This window comes from Schistocerca nitens, chromosome 5 (assembly GCF_023898315.1).
Source record: "Schistocerca nitens isolate TAMUIC-IGC-003100 chromosome 5, iqSchNite1.1, whole genome shotgun sequence".
Lineage (NCBI taxonomy): Eukaryota > Metazoa > Arthropoda > Insecta > Orthoptera > Acrididae > Schistocerca > Schistocerca nitens.
This window is the reverse complement of record NC_064618.1, coordinates 571,957,660-571,968,294: the sequence shown is the minus strand read 5'-3', so window position 1 is coordinate 571,968,294 and position 10,635 is coordinate 571,957,660. Positions and strand designations below refer to the sequence as shown.

Here is a 10,635-nt window from a genome sequence, read left to right as displayed (position 1 = left end):
TAGAAATGCCAAATACAACAATGTAAATAATTTACTTATATATTTTGTAATATTAACAAGTAAATCTACTGATGAAGTCTATTGCATGTACAAATGCTGAATTACTAATAAAGAATCTGAATGAAGTACATCTGCATTATTTGGCAGACACGTAATGCACTAACAGACATTAGTCTCAAAACTGCAACTACTAAGGACATTACAAAGTCCGCTAGGTCATTAAAAAGAAATGTCGGCCATAATAGTGTTTCTAGCAGAGTATTAAAATTTTCTGCTGAAATATCTTAAGCTGTGTTTGTAATTAGTCAGTGATGAAGGGCATATATTGCGGTGGTTCCATCTACTTTTAATTCTCTTCGTTTGTTGTCCTCGGTGTCGACATACTGGCTGAAAAATGGGTTGTGTGGATTCTGACACTGACTACTTTATATGATGTAGCCAACAGGTGCACAGTTGTACGCCACAGTACTTTAATTTCACTGTTCACAACTCCCCAATAATACAGTTATATGGCCAGTGCACTATTGTTTAACTTGCGATAAGTCTCATTTATAGTTTGCAGGTGGAACTTCACATACTGCTACAATAGTTTCTTGTTGAACCTCTACGAGCAGTAAAATCTAACCACAAAGTTCACAGTTCTTGAAGAATAATCAGGTACGTATGCAGCAGACACTGTCACTGTTTTTACACATGGCCTAATTGTTTAACACTTATTTTACAGTTAAATTGAAGCATTGTTGTTGTTGTTGTTCTAACCAGCACAGGTTACTTGTCTGAAATTCGGCCATGGACTAACTGTCTCGTGACCAAAAATCGGGCCCTTATATATCATCACTATAATCGGTACTGAAACTACACATTGTTCAAAGTTTAATTTACAGAAATTACAATTAAAACTTGACTCTTTACATTAACTTAAACATTGAAAAATTGCATCTCTTTAACAGTTTCTTCTACTATGAGGTTTAGGCTGAATTATTTGTTTACATCATGAAATTAACAAATATAGTTACACAAACAATACTTTTCACAAAACTGTTAATTACTTTGAAATTAATGAAGACCTGATTTTCCTAACATGTTTTTGAATAGAGCTAAATACACTCCTTGAAATGGAAAAAAGAACACATTGACACCGGTGTGTCAGACCCACCATACTTCCTCCGGACACTGCGAGAGGGCTGTACAAGCAATGATCACACGCACGGCACAGCGGACACACCAGGAACCGCGGTGTTGGCCGTCGAATGGCGCTAGCTGCGCAGCATTTGTGCACCGCCGCCGTCAGTGTCAGCCAGTTTGCCGTGGCATACGGAGCTCCATCGCAGTCTTTAACACTGGTAGCATGCCGCGACAGCGTGGACGTGAACCGTATGTGCAGTTGACGGACTTTGAGCGAGGGCGTATAGTGGGCATGCGGGAGGCCGGGTGGACGTACCGCCGAATTGCTCAACACGTGGGGCGTGAGGTCTCCACAGTACATCGATGTTGTCGCCAGTGGTCGGCGGAAGGTGCACGTGCCCGTCGACCTGGGACCGGACCGCAGCGACGCACGGATGCACGCCAAGACCGTAGGATCCTACGCAGTGCCGTAGGGGACCGCACCGCCACTTCCCAGCAAATTAGGGACACTGTTGCTCCTGGGGTATCGGCAAGGACCACTCGCAACCGTCTCCATGACGCTGGGCTACGGTCCTGCACACTGTTAGGCCGTCTTCCGCTCACGCCCCAACATCGTGCAGCCCGCCTCCAGTGGTGTCGCGACAGGCGTGAATGGAGGGACGAATGGAGACGTGTCGTCTTCAGCGATGAGAGTCGCTTCTGCCTTGGTGCCAATGATGGTCGTATGCGTGTTTGGCGCCGTGCAGGTGAGCGCCACAATCAGGACTGCATACGACCGAGGCACACAGGGCCAACACCCGGCATCATGGTGTGGGGAGCGATCTCCTACACTGGCCGTACACCACTGGTGATCATCGAGGGGACACTGAATAGTGCACGGTACATCCAAACCGTCATCGAACCCATCGTTCTACCATTCCTAGACCGGCAAGGGAACTTGCTGTTCCAACAGGACAATGCACGTCCGCATGTATCCCGTGCCACCCAACGTGCTCTAGAAGGTGTAAGTCAACTACCCTGGCCAGCAAGATCTCCGGATCTGTCCCCCATTGAGCATGTTTGGGACTGGATGAAGCGTCGTCTCACGCGGTCTGCACGTCCAGCATGAACGCTGGTCCAACTGAGGCGCCAGGTGGAAATGGCATGGCAAGCCGTTCCACAGGACTACATCCAGCATCTCTACGATCGTCTCCATGGGAGAATAGCAGCCTGCATTGCTGCGAAAGGTGGATATACACTGTACTAGTGCCGACATTGTGCATGCTCTGTTGCCTGTGTCTATGTGCCTGTGGTTCTGTCAGTGTGATCATGTGATGTATCTGACCCCAGGAATGTGTCAATAAAGTTTCCCCTTCCTGGGACAATGAATTCACGGTGTTCTTATTTCAATTTCCAGGAGTGTAGATACTTTAAAATTACTAGTACTTCGTCTTCCAAATGTTTACAGTTGTTACAGAATCTACACTTGTTTGTATGTCAACAGTAAAATCACTGATTTCACCCTATAACAAACGATACTAACTAGGAATAGTTAAAATAAATTAGAAAATCAATTACATACATAAAACTAAGCACAAAATTAGGCCTGGTATTATATTGTTTAAAACTGAGGTCTAACCTTTCTCTTATATGTAAATGCGCAGATTATGCTCACATATGTTTATAGTAATTTGTCAAAAGAAACAAAACAAAATTTAAGGAGGCAGATGGCAAAACAAGAGGGGAATTAAAATTATCCCAGCTTCCTTCGTCACAATATCCTCATAGACTTAAATATGCTGTACTATCACCAGTTTGTAAAAAATAGAGATAAGCAAACTTTTACCAACTCAGTCCACTCCTTCAAATATTTTCAGGAGCTTTGAGAAAATGGTAGAATATTGTCTCAAATTCCGTAAAGTTTGCCTTTTGTAACGAATTCTCCACAGAGAAAACAACAAAAGACCTCACAAATTAAGTCCCAGAAATGCTAAACAAGGAGAACTTAAACTGTTGGCATGTTTTGTGACCATGTTAATCTTTGATTATGCAGAACACAAAATTATACATGTCAAACTAAAATCATAGGCATGAATGGAGCCTTACCTTGTTAACAGAAACCAGTGTCACATTATAAATACAGAAGACTGAAATCAGACTTTTTTTTTTTTGAGATATTAGTTTATTCTATTAACTAATTTTTGAACATTTTCAGGTTCATCTTCAGGTGGTGCACACGGAGGTTACATGTATTTTTCCATAGTGTGATGCTGAGTACCAGCTTACAGCATTACAGATGGCTGTGTAATTGATATCCACATGGTAGCTTCCATTGCAATTGCCAGTGTGCAACACCAGTTATACAGCACAAGCTGGATGCTGCCTCATTTATCATGACTGTGGGTGTACAGTTATATTCACAGTGAATAGGGAGTGATCTGTGGCCAATGAGCAATCACAATGGAAGCTGCCAGGTGGATACTAATAGAAAAGCCACCCACACCTTCACAAGACAATACACAGCATTGTGCAATGGAAATAAAAATGTAACTTCCATTTGCCCCATCTGAAGATGAACCTGAATAGGTTTAAAAACTAATTGATGGAATAAACAAATATTTTGAAAAAGTGGCTAATTGCAGTTTCCTGTATTTATATGGATTACGTGGTCTTGTGTTATCAAACATTCCTAATGGATAAGCCTTCAGTGTCACGTGCATGCAACTAGCCTCAGAATGTGGAAATATAACATGTAGTGCCCAAAAAGAATCATTACTCTTGTTCTTAACCTAACTAAATGATTCTCTAATGACTTTAAAGGTTAGTTAAAAAATTGTAATGTTTGCTGGTGACACAAGCACACTAATCATGAGTCCAACTTTACCAGACACTTCTCAATAGATAACAGAGAAAGTGTAAAACTGCTTCAAAGCAACCAGTTTAAGTTTTAATCTGATAAAGACTCATTGTGTTGTGCACATGTGATGTCTTTGCCAGTTCTGATTGTATTTGCGCTAAATTTGCCTCTGGCCTATTGCTGGGAGGCTAGAGGACACAAGGCGATGATAGTGTGTGTGGAACCTGCCATGGGTGGGATATATGCCTATGCTCACCTTGCTGTGGAGTAGTGGCTGACTTGCAGCAGTGGCATTTGGAGGTCCATGTTAACTGAGGATATGTCAGTGCTCTGCATTGTCTGAACATTGCTGGAAGGTGGAGGCCTCACCAGTGGAGAGTTATTGCTGCTATCACACTGGTTGGGAACATGGCTATCTTCTACCTGACCATTAAAGAAAATAATCCTGTTTGGGGAGCAGTTGGCTGCCCATATTGTGGCCTATGATGAGATCCTTTGATAACAGACTTTAATTTTGTGCATCCTGGTTCCTCTCATACCCCCTTGATATTTGTCATTGCTCCAGTCTGGTATTGCAGGCTAATGGCACTCATCTGTATTTGATACCAGGCGTTTATATGCAGATTGTGGTGAATGTACATTAAAATATTTTTTGGTAAAATTGTTATCTATTCACCATCTTATTGAGTAGCATGGCTGCTTTGTGGTGTCTGTGAGAGAAACTTTCTGTTATATCCTGTTGCAGATTACCTACCCTATTCTTTCATCTCACATTTATTAGTGTTTTAAGGTGTGTGCTAATTTGTTAAAACAGTGTTTTAGGCACTTGCTGTTAAAGTTCCCAATAATTTGCCTGCCTCATATTTTATCCAGTGTCCTACATTTTATGACTGTATGTTTATTCAGTTTGTTTTGCTGGTACTTTCAGTGCTTGTTAAACTTACAAATTGGCTGTAAATTTAATACTATTTTTAGTCCTATGTGTGTGTTGCAGTACACATCAACTATTGCTTAAAGCTTTGTTATTGAGACAGTAACCAGACAGATTTGACAATACATTCATTAAACAAGATTTTTTTTTGTAAGATAGCTGACCAGCCAAGTACATTAAATTTGTATTACATGCCATTTGTTATTTTTTGAACTAGTCCTCTGTCTGTTAATTATTTATCAACTGCTTATTTTGTCATGCTGCACACTGGGCGTAGCTCCCTCTGCCTGTGTATTTGAGAAGCCACTGTCATCGTTTGCTGCCTCTAAGGTTAAACATTGGTCTCACTTGGTGTCCCTTAGTATAAGTTTAGCCTACTGCTTGGTTTGGCCACTGGCCACTAGGAACTTGTATAATTGCTTATGGACTTCTTGTTTTTTTCATTAAATTGCTGGGCAATTGCTTCAGTGGCCACCCACCATTCATTCACTACATATCTCTTTCTTAAAATCTTGTTAATTCCTTACTAATGAAGCACACCATTATTGGGCTTTAATGCAATTTTGCTGTTGCTAACTTTCATTAGTCATTTGTACTGTGACAACTTGTAACCTTAAATTACATTTACTACTGATGAAACATACCTTTCATTGGGCCTTAAGCCAGTTTTGCAGTTGCTAAGTTGTGTCAAACTAGTTACTTGTCACTACTGATTAAGTGTGGTTTAACTTGCCTTAATTAATAACTCATTTGTACTACAAATGTTTAAAACCTATAGTCAATTTGGTGTCATTGTTGGAAACACTTCTCTTTTGGCCTCAAGCCATTCTTTTAATCTGGTTGTCCTTAATCTGTTATTATTTGTTCTCTACATGTGCTACAGGTTTTCTAAGTAAAAAAGAAAAAAAATGCTTACTCTTATTTTCTCATTTGTGTATATTTCTCAATGTAAATATTTTATTGTTTGTAATAAACTGATTTCAGGTATACTGTGTTTGTGGTCCCTGTACTTTTTCACTCCCTAGCCATATCCCTACTTCTTCATTCATATTTTGAAATTTCAAACAAGCAAAAATCATGATTGCTCTACACTAAATAAGACACTGCTTGTGTAAAATTCCTTACGATCCAACTGGATAACAAGCTAAATCTGAGTAAATGTACAATAAACTAATCAAAAATCTCAGTTCAGCATTTTGGCTCATAGAAGTACTTCTACCTCCAGTATGTTGACCTAAGGGGAAGAGAATTGGCTTGTTTGGAATATTTTCATTTACTGCTGTCTTACAGAATTATCTTCTGGAACAGTGCATCTAAAGTAACTACATTATTTATTCAGCAAAAGCAAATAGTCTGAAAAATAGATAAGCACTCTTTTTTCATGAGGTCTCTTTAAGTATCTTGGAATTCTAAGAATCACTCATTAGTACATTTACATCTTAATGGTTTTTGTTGTTGACAATAATAACTAGTTTAAGCTGAATTGTGATCAACACAACACAACACATTCAGAGTGGAGTTACATACTATGATTAAAAGGTACAACTACTGTTTGACATAAAGTAAGAAACTCTCTCTCTCAGGGGACACTGCCTCATCATAGCACTGTTCATGTGGGTGGGAGAGTGCATGCTCCAGTGAAGCTGTGAGCTATATCAATGGTAGCATAACTACTGACAGCTCCAGCCTACCCAGAAAAGTCTCAGGGAGCAGTCAGACAATGTGTTCCTCACAGTGACCTGTCTTGCCTATTTTTCCATTTCTTACATATCCTGCATGTATCTATTTTATAGGACATTGGGAGCTCTTGGTGTGTGGTGAAACCTGTACTCCTATGGGAGAAAACCACAAGGACAAATCTTGCTAGCCTAAGAGCAGAAAAATGGCAGCCCCATTACTAGCCTAACCCTGCACAGCATCCATAATGTGGTCAGCGGACATAGATCATTACCAAAAACCTTACAAGTGTGCATTGGGAAAAGGATAGAACCCTAAAAGTCAGAAACGACTACATAGATTGGTTTATGAGTCGGCACATGGAATGTCACTGCATTACAAGAAATTGGATGGTGTGGAGATGGGATTTTACATGAAATTAAATCCGTTACCTTTTATGGAGGTTGCAAAGATAATGGAAGGCATGAATATGCAACAGGATGATGAGTGACCATTTGGTAAGACATGTGAAGAGCTTCAGTGCAAACAGCAAGAGGATATCATGTTTCACTATAAGGCATAAATACTGAAATGTAGCACCTGTTAATGCATATTCACCTACAAAATTAAATGACAAGAAGCAGAAAAGTTAGTTTTATGAAGATCTAGAAAGAACAGTGGAAAGCACTGGTACCAGAAATATTACAATTATTTTGGAAGATTTCAGTGCCAAAGTGGGGTAGGAAGACATATAGGTCACCAACTGAGAAGGAGAGTATACAGCAAAAACAAATAATAGTGGGCTACATCTCATCAGTACTCTACTAAGCCAGAACCTTGTGGTGAGCTCAATGATCTTCCCCCACAAACAAATACATAAAGGAAACTGGACTTCTCATGATGGTAATACAATCTATCAATTTGATAATATGAGCAATACACTGTAAAGATGATCAACTTTGTGTTACAGAGAGCACAATGTAAGGACACTTGCACTTTAGCTTTTGTCCCAAATGTGTGTGTGTGTGTGTGTGTGTGTGTGTGTGTGTGTGTGTGTTTTTTTTTTTTCTGAAGAAGGTTTTGCCAAAAGCTGATGTGTAGGTGTCATTTCATTGTGCCCATCAGCAACTCAACATGTCATCTTTATGGTGAGTAGCAATCTACCGTTTCCTTATATTGTTGATATTCCAACCAGGAGTTTCAATTGTTTGTTAGACCGATCACATGCTTATAGATGAGAGTTCAAGAAGTGTGTGACAGCGTTCAGATCTTACAATTGGGCTGATGGGGACACCAGAAATTACTTAGTAATTGGCAAACTACAGTTATTATTGTGTTATAAAAGAAAGAGGAACAACATGGTCATGAGACAGTTTGATGTTGAGAAGCTTAAAGATCCAGAACAGTGTGACCAGTGTGATATTAGAGTGGATAACAAATTTGAAGACCTGAAATAAAGCCACAGTAATGGAAGAAGTGTTAACAATCAATGGGCAAATACAAAGAAGACTGTAGCTGAAGCAGTAAAGGAAATTCTACGAGAAATGAAGCCAACAACCAAGAAGAAATGATTTAGTGATAAATGTGAACAAGCTATGAACACCAGGAAGAGAGGCAGGGAAACACTCATGGTGGATAGAAATTGTGCAGAAAAGCAGGAAAAAGTCAAGAACTTACAAAGATAAACAAACAGGATTCTGAGGACAGAGAAAAAAGTCATGACCAACATGATTAATGAAAGGGAGAGGGAAAATACAATATTTGACAGCAGAAAAATATTTCAGATGATGAAACATGTGTAGAAGAGTCAAAGAAATGTGGTGTTAGCTTTCAGTGATAAGGATGGAAATATACTAACAGACAAGGAAAGGATTCTGGACAGGTGGAGGGAATATTTTGAGAAATTACTGAATGCTGAAAATCCTGAAAATGTCTACCAAGAAGGAAGAATCACAGAGAGTTTTGAGAAAGAAAAAGACTGATATAAACCAACATCATATAGCTAGAGCAATTAAGAAACTGAAGGATAATAAGGCACCATGAGAAGATAGGATAGCAGCAGGGATGTTGAAGGCAGGAGGTTGAATACTTCTGAAAGAGATTACAATCTCATAAATGAAGCATGGAGGGAAAAAATCCTAAAAGAGTGGAAGTGAGCTGCCATTATACTACAGTGCAAAAGGGACAGTGAAAGGAGTTGTGTTAATTATAGAGATATTTCTGTGACATGCATCATAAAAAGCGTTGTCAATAACAATTCTTGAAAAGCTGAAGCCTTTTGCTGAAGATATAATTGGAGAGTACCATTCAGATTTCTGGGCAGGGAGATCAACTATGGATCAAATTTTCTCCTTGGAACAAATTTGAGAGAACTGCTGGGAATTCAGCCATCGATTCCTGGTAACGTTTATAGATTCCTCAAAGGCTTATGACAGTAGACACAGATGGCAGACACAGTTAACTAACTTGTGGAGGTGTGTTAACATGTGTACAGTGGAAACAAAAGCCAATATGAAATACCATAGGGAGATATCCAAAGAATTCAACATCATAACAGGTGTGAGACAAGGTGATGTAATTTCACCATTGCTTTTTAGTTTGGTCCTTGAGGATGAGAAGTCAAATGGGTGAAGCTAAATGGAAGAACACAGTTTTTGGATATGCAGGTAACATTGCAGCCATAGTGGATTTGACAGGAAGAGATGGCAAAAATCATAGAGGACTTAGGAGAGCATGCCAGTACGACTGGACTGAGGATTAATATGGAGAAGACTGAAATGATATACGTATCCAGAGAAGCCCCTTATAATGCCTCATTATAGATTGGAATATATAGCCAGAGTAGAGAATTTTAAGTAACTTACCTTAGCATCTGGTTTAACAGGCTTGGTAACTAAAAAAATTTAATCAACATATTGTCAATAGGTATTAAACATATTTTAGTCTGAAGCAGGTAATTTCATCAAAACATCTGTCAGTTAAGACCAAATTTAAAACCTGTAATTCAGTTATAGTACCGGTGTTGTTATATGTGACAGAAACCTAAAGCATCACAGAAAAAGATTAAAAGAACCTGCAGATCTTTGAATAAAAAATCATGAGAAAGGCCTTTGGTCCATTCCACAAAGAGAACACCTGAAGATGTAGGATGAACCAGGAACCATATGACCTGATGAAACAACCGAACATCATGCAGAAAATGTGACCACAGCCTGGCAATGCACAGCCTGGCAATGCACACTCCTAGGAGGCAAGACACGTGCCAAGCTAAAGCTTTGCTTATGGGAAAACCAAATGGAACTCATCCGGTTGGAAGAGCTATGAAGTAATGGATGAACTGCAGGTGCACCTTCAGCTGCTGGGTGTCCATGAGAACTGGATCCAAAGTGCACAAGATCCCACCTTCAGTGGAACATGGTAAGGTTGGTGCACGATCTTCAGGGCCAGTGATCGTGAATATGAAAGTAAGATATTGTGAGTTCCTCAGAATTCAAAATAAAAATACCTCCTAAAAATTACCTTATTATTTGGATTTAAGAACTATTTATTTATTTATTTAGCATCCAGTAGATCACACATGTGATATAGGATTTGTCATTTGATTACACGTAACACATAACAACACATACACATAATAAATTGACAAACATATACAAACAGCAAACAAATTACATACACATAGTACATAAGTAGTGTACAAGAACATATTACCCAAAAAACAAAAGTACATGCTCACAATAAAAAATTTTAGATAATGAACTATGCCTTATACACAAAACTTGTTACGGATATACACAAAAACGTATTACGGATATTTAACAGATTTTTCGTAAGTATCATAATTACAAAGTTGAAAACATCATTTAATTAGTCTGAATTTTTAAAAAAATAAGTAGGCTACAGGTTTCAATTCACAGTCTGATACAGGTATTCTTTTACACTGTAGTAGCATTTTTCCATCAAGTATTTATTTACTTCATGCTTGAAATTATTTTTGCCTTTCAATTCTTTAATTTGAGACGGAAGTGCATTTAAAAGCTTTATTCCTAAGTGGCTAACATGTTTTTGACTTCTAGTTTTTGCTACA

At 38.9% G+C, this 10,635-nt stretch overlaps 1 protein-coding gene across 1 annotated transcript in view; it reads left to right on the top strand.

Moving 5' to 3' along the window:
• Positions 1 to 265: 265 nt before the first annotated feature.
• The window catches only part of LOC126259297 (UDP-glycosyltransferase UGT5-like), a 126,382-nt gene continuing 116,012 nt past the window's right edge, over positions 266 to 10,635 (top strand). Inside the window, exon 1 of the mRNA XM_049955962.1 lies at positions 266 to 657. The gene's annotated coding sequence lies outside the window, so the exon portion shown is untranslated. The remainder of the gene's footprint in view (positions 658 to 10,635) is intronic.